At 47.6% G+C, this 13,330-nt stretch overlaps 2 protein-coding genes across 10 annotated transcripts in view; one reads left to right on the top strand and one right to left on the bottom strand.

Moving 5' to 3' along the window:
* LOC135917787 (neuronal acetylcholine receptor subunit alpha-10-like) overlaps nt 1–13,330 on the bottom strand; it is a 314,970-nt gene that overhangs the window by 70,096 nt on the left and 231,544 nt on the right. The window lies entirely within an intron of this gene.
* LOC135917786 (uncharacterized) overlaps nt 3,861–13,330 on the top strand; it is a 126,187-nt gene continuing 116,717 nt past the window's right edge. For 3 of the 8 annotated variants that reach the window (XR_010569411.1, XR_010569409.1, XR_010569410.1), the window contains exons 1-3: nt 3,861–4,260; nt 4,610–4,782; nt 12,601–12,646. The gene's annotated coding sequence lies outside the window, so the exon portion shown is untranslated. The other 5 variants (XM_065451386.1, XM_065451385.1, XM_065451387.1 and 2 more) reach the window with 4 other exon arrangements.

Genomic DNA, 13,330 nt, shown 5'->3' with positions numbered 1-13,330 from the left:
TTTTACATTGAATTCTTGACTTATATTGTAGCAACTTGGGTTACTAATGTATCTTAACCGTGCTTCATAAGCTGTATAACAAGAGGAGTGGCAAGAGGCCCTTAACAGCGGCGATCCCCAGGACCAACTAAGGGCTGCCCAAAGGGCCCGCGAACGGGGGGAGGACCACGGTCTTCCGGCCGCAACGTGGGAGCGGCCCGCAAGTACGACTTCGTAGTTCCTTAGAACCTCAATAAAATTTGTTGACTGACTGACTGACAAGCTGTGCAACCTACGGCGAAGCACTACATGTGCTGAGGTAAGACAGTGGCGTCTGTTTGTTCACATCTATCTGCAAAAATTTTAATTTGGAAGACTTATTTGGTCAAGATTTTCGTACATCGGAATCATAATATGGTTGGTGAAACGTCATTTAGATTCATGTAATGCGCATCAGACATCCCCACCATTCTTCTCCTTCTTGTAGACGAGGGATTGAAGATTCAGTCCTTCATTCATTGTTTCACTGACGCCCGAATAGATACATGTGTTCCTTATGAGTGCGCGTATTCATTCAGTGAATAATTAATTAATTAATTAATTAATTAATTAATTAATTCACACAATGTTGCTACTGGAGCTGCTACTAAGTCAGACACAACCGTAGAGAGCAACGTCGTTTATTCTGCAACCTTGCAAAGACTACTTTTTCGCAGCCCACGTCAAGGCCAGAAACGGCGCATACATGGTTGCAGAGCCCGCAAGAAAAGGGCGAGCAAGTTACTCGGGCAGTATCTTGTTCCCTGCCTCGCCGTTCAGTACACAGAAGAGGCGTTGCTGAGACAACAACCGAGCTTCTTCGCTGTCCCGGAGTCGCAGTGGCTCCCGACAGTGTCGCGTGTCTCAGCAGCAGCGTCGCGACTCGGCGCGCAAGCCCCTTTCTTTCGAGCCACCTCATCCAACCGCCCGCCCACCCACCCACTTTGAAGCCAGCGTTGCTTGGGTGCCACAGAGCTTCCCACAGCGCGGCTATCGACCGCAACTCCGATCGCAGCGCCACCTGAAAAACATTCCGCTTCATCGAGTTAAGCCTGGCGGCAGTGTGCGCCCGGGGTGCGGAAAGTCAAGAGCGATAAACGACACCGAGGAGCGGCGGTGTCTTCTTGCCGAGTGAACCGGGAAAAGAGAGAAAAAAGAAAGATAGGCGCTACACAAATGCATGAAAGCTATCTTAAGTAGTTCGCAGGGGAACGAATCTGTAAATCACCAAATTACAATAATATATTGCTTCGCGATATTAATCCCCACTTCCTCAGGTAATTTTGTAACACCGCAACGTTCCGCTTTCGAAGTATGAAATACAAGTTTGACTTGCTGACTGATAGTCGGGATAAATCGAGTTTGGTGAAAGCCATTGCAATTAAAATTAAATTCTGGGGTCTGTGCAACAACCACGATTTGACTACGAGGCACGCCGTAGGAACTACCGTATAATTTTGACCACCTGGGGTTCTTTAAAGTGTACCCAATACGTGGTACATGGACGTTTTTTCATTTCACCCTCATCGAAATTCGGCCACCGCTGCCGGGATTCGATCCTGCGCTCTCGGGCTTGGTAGCGCAATGCCATAGCCACTACGTCACCACGGCGGGTCGAAGCCTCTGCAATAAGGAAACGCAAGAACTTGACAGTCAATTAAGTATCCTTACGTGACTTGATCGAAGTTATCACAATTAAAGACTTGTTGGAAGGTGAGGTGGAAATAAGAGAGAGAGAGAGAGCACTAAGGGACGATCACAGGCGGTCACGATCAGAAGATCAACACAGGATCACGCGCTGTATTCACGACACAGTATTCGCAATTTCGAGAGTCAAAAAGAGTTGGTTGTGGTTCCCCTGAGAGCTGTGATGTACGGTTTGAGAAACTCTGCGCTTCGGTTTACTCAGTGTTGCAAATCATATGTAATTACCAACTAGGCCAAACTGAAGTTCTTCTGTTACTCAGTGTTGCACGGGAAGGGCCGTTTTGGTATCGCAATTTGGGAAGGGACGCTTGCGAATGTATGTGCCATAGCTTTCCCGTCACTGCTAAGTGGACCCCGTTGCTATAGGCGGTTGAAATACTACATTTGCAACATGTGACCCGAAGTGCCTAATTTAAATGGCCAATGAAGAGAAATTTGTTATTCATCATAATGAACATAGCATAGATTTCCTAACTTCGTTCTCGTGGCTTCAAAGTACCTTGTTGATTCTTATACCGACATTTCTGGTACTGATATCCCATCGCACATTCATTGTATGAGAAAGAGAGAGGGAAGAGAGAGAGGGACCTTCATTGTTAAAAAGGATTTTCGTGGAATGGTCGGAGCCACTTTAGTCCAGTGCCTCACTGGCCTCAGCCCCCCGCTTGACCTGTTTCTTGTATGGGAAGTGTTTTGCGGTTACCATGTATATTCTGCCGTTTGGTGGTTTTCAGAACATTACAACCCCATTTGTGTCGGATGCAAGAAATAACTGTGCATGGTGAGAGGTACCTAACCAACAATATTACAGATATTACGATAAATATAAATAGTTACAACAAATTTTACAACAAACATCGATGTTAAGCGACGCGCGTGCTCAAAGCTGTCGCGATTTATTTATGCGCAATAATTTTAACAACGACAGGTATTATAAATGCGAAACACTTTACTGTTCTAGAAAAAAAAAGAAAAAAAAAACGTAGTCAGGGTAGCACACAATGCAGTTGAACATCAAAAAATAATAAAAGAAGCTCGAATGTACTTTTTGATCGAATTCACGCCAAGTACTAGACTTTGAGAAAAGTTTACACCCTTTGGGGTGTATATTTGCCCCACAACGATAATCGTCATCTGCCTGGCTTGCGTTTTCTCTCTTGAAAACTCGGCGCTCGATACTTTCTTGTCAAGAAGGCTGTGTCGAGCTGATAACGCGCAAGCCGTTCGTGACTAGGAAGTACCGGGCTCGCAGCGCTAAAAAAAGGAAATGCGGACAAGACAGATGACGATTATCATTGTGTGGAAAGAACAACCCAAAGGGTGTAAATTTTTTTTACACACTCTTAAAACGGTTGCACCCTTTGGGGTGTGTATTTGTCCCACAACAATAATCGTCATCTGCCTTGCTGGGGTTTCCTTTCTTGAAAACTCGGCTCTGGCTACTTTCCTGTCGAGAATGCTGTGTCACACTGATAACGCGCATGCCGTTCGTGACTGGGAAGTACCGGGCTCGCAGCGTTAAAGAAAGGAAACGCGGGCAAGACAGATGGCGATTGTTGTTGTGGAACAAGATACGCCCCAAAGGGTGTAAATATTTCTAAGAGTGCACTCTTAAAATTTTTACACCCTTTGGGGCGTATCTTGCCCCACAACAATAATCGCCATCTGTCTTGCTCTTGCCCGCGTTTCCTTTCTTTAGCGCTGCGAGCCCGGTACTTCCCAGTCACGAACGGCATCGCGTTATCAGTGTGACACAGCATTCTCGACAGGAAAGTAGCCAGAGCCGAGTTTTCAAGAAAAGAAACGCCAGCAAGGCAGATGACGATTATTGTTGCGGGACAAATACACCCCCCAAAGGGTGCAACCGTTTTAAGAGCGTATCTAGTGGGATAGTTGAACGGCAACGGTCGAGAGGTTTTCCTCCGCTAACCCGGGCCCGCACACTCGCTAACGTTGTCTCGCGTAAAGAACATTTACCGATTTGGCTGACATTCGTGTGCCCGTCCCTCGTGATATAGCTATCGGCGTTGCAACAAGATTGCGGCGGCGGCGGCGGCAAATCTTGCACTGCACTTACGTAAGATCTTGCGATATTGCGCGCGCGGTGACGCCGCAAATAAGTATGTCTAGCGCGTTAAAGAAACCGCAGCCGCTGTTGCTCCGAGACGCAGCCGCCGTTACTCGAAGCTGAGTCATCACTGGTGGGGGCTCGCGCGTTTCTTTCGCGAGTGCGCAAACTTGTCCGCGTACTACCTCGACGAGTAGCCACGGGTCTGGTTCCGTTTTAGCCCCGAAGGCATCCCGCGCCGGCTGTTTTTTTTTTTTTTTTGGCGAGCTGCAGAGCGATCTCGAGTGGCCGACGCGACGCAATGGGGCCCATGTCGGCGCTTCTGCATATATCACCCGTGTCCCTGGAATTCTTCGGCACAGGAAACTTTCTGCTCACGGCGTGGTTGGCGTGCATTTCTCTGCTGCATCGAGGACAGCGCGTGACGTCACTCTCACCCTTGCGTGCCGTTCATCGTGTTGCAGCAGGTGAGTACCTTGCAGTACTAATTAAGGAAGCTCGCGTGGTTGTGTTAAGTAGCGTGACCTGCAGGGGCCACCGAGCGATACGCTTGGCGAAGCCGTAGGTGCCTAGGACGCCCGTTTGCGCCGATGTAAACGTGTTGCTAGACGCAAATGTGTTCCAACGAATGGATCCCAGGATGCAAATCTTTCTTTAAGAAAAGGTAGCTACTGCCTTATCACGAAGCTGAAAGTCACGTTCATGTTGTTACATCGTGAAAACAGCGCAGAAAATAATACGAAAGACGACACATGATTCCCTTGCCGTAGCATAAAGAATTAATTCCCACTCGTTCGGTTTTTCGCACCTACGAAGCTACGCAATGGGGCCCATGTCGGCGCTTCTGCATATATCACCCGTGTCCCTGGAATTCTTCGGCACAGGAAACTTTCTGCTCACGGCGTGGTTGGCGTGCATTTCTCTGCTGCATCGAGGACAGCGCGTGACGTCACTCTCACCCTTGCGTGCCGTTCATCGTGTTGCAGCAGGTGAGTACCTTGCAGTACTAATTAAGGAAGCTCGCGTGGTTGTGTTAAGTAGCGTGACCTGCAGGGGCCACCGAGCGATACGCTTGGCGAAGCCGTAGGTGCCTAGGACGCCCGTTTGCGCCGATGTAAACGTGTTGCTAGACGCAAATGTGTTCCAACGAATGGATCCCAGGATGCAAATCTTTCTTTAAGAAAAGGTAGCTACTGCCTTATCACGAAGCTGAAAGTCACGTTCATGTTGTTACATCGTGAAAACAGCGCAGAAAATAATACGAAAGACGACACATGATTCCCTTGCCGTAGCATAAAGAATTAATTCCCACTCGTTCGGTTTTTCGCACCTACGAAGCTTTCAAGGAGCTTCGTGTTCGTTTGGCTGAATAAGCGCGGAAGGGTACATGCTGTTTGTTGTTACATGAAAGAAAACACAGAGTAAGCCACTGGGAAACACTCCGTGTTCGAAAGTGCGCGTTTACTGTATTGTCAGTTTAGCAGTTAAGTCCTTGACTCGTTCAGGAGGACAAACCCGTAATGCTGAATTAGAGAGCTTCCTGTTTAGCACACTGTAGAATAATATAGAAGTAGCGAAAGCTTGTTTGGCTAATTCACAGTCGATGTAGGGGATATGCATGAACATATTTCGGGGCGCAATAATGCCATATAGGTCACAATCGTAAAAAGCTCTGATCTCCCGCAGCACAGTGCAAGCTCTCACTACCACAGCAACGAAACTGTGACGTCACGTAGAGGCTCAATATAGCTCAATATACCAGGTGGTTAAAGCTCTACAGACGATAAACTCCAAATTCGTATAGAATTGTAGAGTTCTGTGTCAAAAGCTTATTGTCATGTATTTAACAAGGACACGTTAATTATTAGCGGTGGAAAATGTAGGCCAAGCTTTCTATCCTTTGCTAAATTTAGCTCCTAGACCATCGTTGTGACGCCACGGATTTTCTATCACATTTCGTGCACTTTCGGCAGTAATTTTCGTGCAGGGTAAGTTTCCCAAAAGCTGCGAGGTTGAGCTTGCGTATTTTATAAATCTCTACGTAATATATTTGCTGGCAAACAGCGTATGGCCGAGCAGACTCTGCCAACTATCCTAACGCCAAAAGGAACTGGTGCGCTTATTTCCAGGGCGGCGCCCTTTCAAGGTGGAGCATGGTGGCTTATTCACTCGTTTTGCCTTCTTCCGGGCTTAATATCGGCCCTTAATTATTTGCTTATCACTACGTAATTATTTGTTGAACCACTGAACCTTTCGTGTTGGCTTCCGTGCCTCCCCGGCTGGTGATTATTCTTTTTTTTTTTGCATCCTCTTCCAAACGGGACGGTGACTAATGGCCACCTAACCTGCTTGAGCAAATCAGGTTTTACTACATATATTGCAGTCCAGCGCTTTGCCTAATCTCCTTGATCTTTTATTGTGATAGCAATTATATGTACACTCCCGGCGCATTTCTGCCGTCGCCGCGAGGTTTCGTATGAAGTTTAAAGGCGATAAAATCATCGCCGCGCGCCGTATGCTGTATGTGCGAGTGAAAGCATTCAATTTTTTGAGTGAGCCGGCGAACGCGGCTCAATCTCGCGTGCCCGAGCGAGGAAGGCAAGCAGGCCGAAGCGCGCCCTCTCCTTGAGGGGTCGTTTTTGTCCGTCGGCTGCTGCTTGCGGCGCGGTTTGCGGGCACCCTATCTCGAAAGCGATCTGCGACGCGGCCAAAGTGCGCGTCCGCGCGGGTCTCATCTTCAAAGCGATTTGCGATGTTTGCAGAGTGAGCGTATACCGCCGGTAGCTTCGTATGCGCTGTGGTTTCGACATTTCGTTTGCGTTGAAGCGAGAGATGCACGAAGGTCAGTTCGCTCGCTGCGGCTGCAGCGAGTCATCACTCCAGCCGTACAACACAAAGTAAGGATAGCAGATTTGTCGTCTGTATAAACTTGTAAGCATCCGCCTAATAACTGCAACAGAACTGCTTGTTGGCCTAGTTGGTGCTTGCGAAAAGACATGTTTCTTGCCGCAAGTTAACGCACACAAGTTAACACACACATTTTTGCCGCAAGTTAACACACATTGTGGGTGTTAACTTGCGGCAAAAAACATGTCCTTTAGCTTAATAACTAAACAAGCATGGTGTCAGTGCGCACGAGCAAACATGAACGCATCACACTCGATGACCGCAGGCACTCGCAGTCAAAATGCTAGAGTGAGTAAGCGCGGCATCAGCGCGCTAAGTGATGCTGTCTATCGCATCAACGCAAACTCAGCGGTGAGAACACAGCACGCATACCTGTGTGAGAACACAGGTATGAGCCGTCGGCGCACCTAGACTCTGCCCCCAACGCAAATCGCTTTCAAGATACGGCCAGCGCAACCGCGGGCGGCCCCGCAATACGCAGTTGTTGCCAGAGTACAACGCCGCCGCACCTTCTTCCCCCCGCCCCGTACCCCCCGTGCCTCGCGCGCGACAGAAAATGGCCCGCCTCCTCCCCGCTTTTCTCCCTTGCGCGAGCGAGATTGAGCCGCGATAGTAGGCTCCGCTCGCACGCTTTCACTCACACATACAGCATATTGCGCACGGCGACGGTGTTATCGCTCTTGGACTTTATACGCAACGTTACGACGGCGGCGACGACGACGACGACGACGACGGCAAAAATGCGCCTCGAGTGTCCATACAATTGCTATCGCAATAATGATAATAATAAAACATAAGGCCAAGATGGGACGTTGAAGACAACGAGCGGAGCAACGCGGCCGACTCCGCATCTCTCCGCAGCTAAAGCCCCTCCGCAGCGTGGAAAGAGCGCCACTTCCGCTCCGTGCGCGCTAATCTACCCTCTCGCACCCTCATCCTCCCCTACGTGCCATATTGACGGCAAGCTCTCGGCCGCGGTCGCCACTGAGAGTGGCTCGTCTCTCAGCTTCCGCTGCCGCTTCCGGCTCCTTTTCCGATTTCTCATCCAGCACCCGACGATCGCGGTCCCCTGTCTTGTTTCTTGCATATACCTGTCTTTCGCGTACTCGCCGCTTTGCTTGCTTTACTTACCAGCCATTTGCGTTTGCTTCACCTGACTCTCTCTCTCTCTCTCTCTCTCTGGTTTTGCTGTGTCTTTCCCCGTAGTGAACCCGGTGCTACAGAAGCTCCCCCCCGCCAAGTAATCAGGAATCCCCACGAGGCCACTCGCGTCAGTTGGCCGATTAGCGGAGATTAGGTTCAGCGCAGGCTTCACCTCGCTTTCTCTCTCGGATGCTTTCCATCGCGGGTCACTGTGTAGTCTCGAGGCCGTTCGCCTCGCTGACGCAAGACGTATGTACCTCGCTTCGTCCTCTAATTTACTACCACCGCGTGGCAGCACCGGCGCTTTCTTTTATCTTGCGTTTTTAGCAACGTACCTCTCTAGCTCGCTTTCCCTCCCAACGGCTAAGAATAATTTTCCGCCCTCGTTCGTCCCCTTCAGCCGATTATGAGATTAGGACGTGCCGAGACAGCAATTTTCGATGGCGCACAGGCCTAACTCTTCCCTCGTGCTTAACCTCGTACTCTCCGTTGGTCTTGTGCGCGTGTGTCACGATGAGCTTTAGATAGTCGTGCGGTCCGTGCACACTTATTTTTTACATCCGCTAGAGTATGGACGTGGAGTATGGACGTGTAGAAAAAAAAAAAAAGAGTGGGCGCTACGTGCATTGCAGCCGAGTCTACCGTTGGGGTCATTCAGCACGCGCAGATTGATTTCCGTGGTAGCGGTTGGAGAGTCGTCCAGACGCTAACGACATCGTCGTTTGTGTTAGTGAGAGTCGTAAATGTTGATATATTTCTCTGACGCTTATGATTTTTGTGCCGAAGAACGATAAAAATATGCGCTGCGTATCTTATTCTACAGGAGTTTGCTTGCGAGTTCTTCGACCTTTAAAATGAGAGGCATGAATCTGCGGAGTTGCGAATAGTGCGCGAGTGTCAATAAGAGGTCATTCTTGCTTTAAGCAGAAATCGGGAGGCCTTGTTGGCCTTTTGGTGTTTCATAAAACTTCGGGGATACCTTGCTCGCCTCAGGGTGTCGCTTACAATATGTCTTCCTCTGGTCGTACCACTCTAGGTCAAGCGCGAATGCAGATGCCTCGGTGCCGCTAACCGGGGATTGCGTCATTGCTAACATTTGTGAGCACTGCATGGCGCTTTCTGGTCCCCACTTCCAACTTTAGTGGTTCCTTCGACTACGAACCAATCACCTTGAACACTAGTGAGCGGCTTGTGCTGTTCAGCAGTACCACAGACACATGGGCATGTTCTCGCATTAACTTTTTAAACCTTTGCGCTCTGTGGCCCGCTCATAAGCGTCGTTGATATGCCTCACTTCTGCTTCGTACTTTATGTTCGTTTTATTTATATTTAGTACTTGCTTCACAAAATCTGATAGTGGTATCGTGACAGAAAATAAACAAGGTCTACATATAACTTATGATGATTGCTTGATAGTGAAATTGACCTGAATACGCTACGTTGCGGCACTAGACCTATTAGCGCCTTGTTGCAGTGATTTGTAGAAAGTTTGTTCCGCAAGAGGCTGGCGAAGATTGACTCAGGAGATTTATGAGGTCATTCAATCAAATGCTCTGATGCATTACAACAACTTCACGAACAGTGTCATACAGGAAATGGATCGAATGCAAAGACCACCTTGGAGCGTTATTACTGCTAATGGAAAAGCAAAACACAAAAGGAACGTATGGGAGCAGCTAACGAACGCTTTAATAACACTGTTTTGCATCATCAAAACATATAGAATAAAACATTACAGAGCTTCTATTCCTTTTGCTGGCAGCTCGGGTAGAACACGCGAAGCGTATACAGCGAGAAAAGGATCAGTGCTGCACGCCAGTAGCACATCAGGAACTCGCATTGAAGCGTTCCCACGTATATTTTTACGCTCACGAGCCCCGTACACGCACTTCCAGATGGTGTTTTGATGCATGAGCTCATCATAACTAAGCCCGGGCATGTTTTTTTTTTATCGCTATGCACATAGTGCAATAACGACTGCGTTGGGAGAAGCAGCGAGGAAACAGCGCTTAGAGATTAGTTCAGCATGCCATAAGAGAAAGAGATGAAAAAATAAGATAAAAAAAAGGAGTCCTCTTTGTTATTCCTTGCTCGCGTGAGATTAAAACGTGTCTAGAATCAGTTGTCATGGCTCAAAGAGCATTTCGCGCGCTACACGCAAAACTTCTTCGGAGCAGTAAACACAAAACTCTGGAAACCCATCAGCGAAATGAACGAAGGAGTGACTGAGAGTGAGAGTCGGCAGTAGTAGTAGTAGTAGAACAAGAACAAAACAGAGCCGAAATGGTAGAATGATGGCAAATGGCGGCAAAAACAGTGTTGTTCCATTCATTCTAACAGCACATTATAGCTACGGTGCAACCGACTGACTGAGGGGTGGCGGGAGAAAAAAAGAAAAAAAAAAGAAGAAAACGACGAACAAGAAATTGTGCCCAAACGGAAGCTTTACTCTATTCCGGGAGAACTGTGCAGTACTGTGAAAACTACATCAGCTGGACCTACAATTTATGCGAATACCGCTAGAAGCACAGACATAGAGCAGTCCATACGGTACGGCTTACCCGGTGTCTATAGTTGTAGTATTCATATTTAGTAGAAAAATATATATACAAAAGCACATGCATCGTATATAGTCTAATATGTCTATGCAACGTCTACACAATGTTAACGCGAGCTCTACGCGACGTCCGGGAGTAATTTATACTGCAGGCATTGTGTGCCTTGTACCCTAGCTACCTTCCTGTGGATTTTTCGATACCACTTAATTTAGTAATCAGCAGCCGTGAGTATAAAAATGTATTTGAGTTTTGTTTAAGGTAACGATCTGCGTCCTGGTTGCGTCAGAGCGTTATTTTACTGCAACGGAAAGTTTGTCATCCAAAATCAGTCCAATTTATTATGGTGCGTTATATACATCAGCATAATATACTCAGACGTGTTCAAAAGAAAAAAAGAACGTATTGGTGTATTGGTTTGAACAGAAACTTGAGGTGACAAAAATAGCTTCCGGAATTTTCATATAAGGAGCAAAAGGTACGTCCGAAGCGACAAGAACGGAGCCCAGGCAGATTCACTTCCTACGTGCTATCAACCAGACACCACTTGTTAGAGGAATCACCAAGTTGCCACCTTGTGCACATACTAGCACCCCACTAATACTCCAGTGATTTTCTTGTACAAATGCGTGTGGCGATTCGACCAACCTGATGGAAACAAATCATGGATTACGGGCAGAAAATTTTACATTCTTCAACTTTAGTACTAGAATGAAACTGATCTTGTACGCTTTTGCTTGCTTGCTTTTTTTTTAAAATTACGCCTTTACAAAAAAAAAATGAAATGAAAGCCCCCCAATTCAGTGAAAGGCACCATCTTTTTTCCGAGCCCCTTTACGTACAAATAGCTTCTTGGGTTCGTGCATTACCCTGACAACACATTTAGAAATTTATTTAGCCGTTGAATAGAAATTCTATATAGATATTCACATATAGTATTTACAGACCGTGCGTGACCAATTCACAAATACTGCGGCTATTTGATACAGGAATTAAATAGCTCGAGGATAATTGTTCATGTTCAATAGGCTGGCCTATAGGCTACAATCCGCATTCACAGAAAAAGACGTGCCGTACATTTCGGCTTACCAGAGTACATAAATTTTGTATCACAAAAGAAATGTGCAATTGAAAAACAAAAAGAATGGTGTACAAGATATCAATCGGTAGTCTACATAGACTGCTGTCCGTAAGGGCGATCAGCTGGCACCAGTTCGCGCAATGCTGCACGGATGTAATCGCCTCGGAAGAGAGCGAGATCACGAGAGGAGGAAGCGGGCGCGCCATCCAATTACGTAAATGGCATTTCTGCCGCAGCCGGCAACAGCAGCCTTTGCTGGCGCTTGGAACACCCGAGTCTTTCTTAGCTCAGGATCGTGTTCTCGCTTTCATCCGCCACTCCGTCGCACGTGGCTTGCGAGAGCGAGAGAGAGAGAAAGCGAGAGAGAGAGAGAGAAAAAGAGAGAAGGAGAAGAGGCGCTAAGACTGGACGCCTTGGCGGAGCGCGCTGCGAGGGCGAGTGGGGGGGGGGGGGGGGGACCCGCAGATAAGAAATGTCTTGCCGCTGGTAGGGGGACGCACTGCAAGGCGAAACCTTACGCGCCAAAATATTTCCCCATCCGCACATCGCTGCTGATAAAAGTGTTGCCTCGCGCTGGGGATCTGAGTACAGTGGCGGCGAAGCTGCCAGTGCTGTTTTTTTTTTGTGCGATGAAAGCTCGAGGGATTCGTATTGCATTCGCGCACGTATAATGGCTGAGGCGCGTGACTGTCGCAGTTAGTAAGTCCCCCCCCCCCTCCCCCCCGCCCCAGCTACTCGGGCCGACGTAGCGAGCGCATTGCACGTCATGGTGTTCCCGAATTAATGGAAATTCCTCGGAGTTGAAGAACCCGCTTTCGAAATACTATTGGCAATATCATTTTTTTTTGTACTTTGGTACTACTGAACTTTCCATTTCTCTAATGGGCGATAGGTTTCATGACTGAAAGCATGAAGGGGGGGCATCTGTGGATGGTGCATCGTTCCCCAGTACTCGTAGAAGGGCATACTTGACAAATTTATGGATAGATAGATGTATTTTCACATAGAATGATAGATAGATATACGTGCGTTGTTCAATAAAGACTGACACTGATGCTCTGAAATCTTCATTTCTGAAACGTATTCATCGGCATTTTTATTCTTTTCTATATGATCCCCAGTAAGTGAAATGCACGTGGATCGCCGTTTCTACCAAGCCTGCATAATGTGAGTCGAGCTCTCTTTTCACAGCTACTTGAAGATCGCTGCCAACGCGTTAACTATGCCTTGCTTCATGTCAAAGGAATGCCCCTTTTGACGTGAGGTATATAAAGAAGTCGGAGAGGGCCTCATATGGACTGTAAAATACGCGAGGGGATTGTTTCAATGCTACGGGGAACAGTAAAAAAAAGAAGAACACATTGCTTTGGAACAAGACTTGGAACCAGGCGTGGTTAACACATTGGTGGTGGTAATGGTGCTATGTTGTAGCTGCATGCGGTTTTAGCCTGGCGATTGAGGTCGGCAATTTTTCTACCTGAGCATCCCCTGCAGTGTGACTTTGGTATTTACTACTTGTCAACAACAGATAAGCGTCTCTCAGAAACGTAAGAAAAACGTTATACTAGGAGAATGCCAGCAAACTTGAGAGTAGAAAAAATCGAGAGGCAGACATAGACAAAGAGACAGGAAGGTGGCTGGTGGCCACCTTCCTGTCTAGAACGGAGCTACGTTCGTTACATTAAAGTGCGGCTTTAGGTTAAACAGTAATGCTCCTGATAAAAGGCAGCCGTTTGCTTATTGGCACGAGCGACGCCAGCCCCGCTTTGTATTCGAATAAGTCAGTCCGACGGAGTTCATTCACTAATGCGTAAAGAACTTTCAGAGCACAGAGGGCTCTTCAATGGGAAA

The sequence above is a fragment of the Dermacentor albipictus genome, chromosome 4, assembly GCF_038994185.2.
Source record: "Dermacentor albipictus isolate Rhodes 1998 colony chromosome 4, USDA_Dalb.pri_finalv2, whole genome shotgun sequence".
NCBI lineage: Eukaryota > Metazoa > Arthropoda > Arachnida > Ixodida > Ixodidae > Dermacentor > Dermacentor albipictus.
The sequence above is the reverse complement of the archived record's forward strand: the minus strand, read 5'-3'. Positions and strand labels throughout refer to the sequence as shown.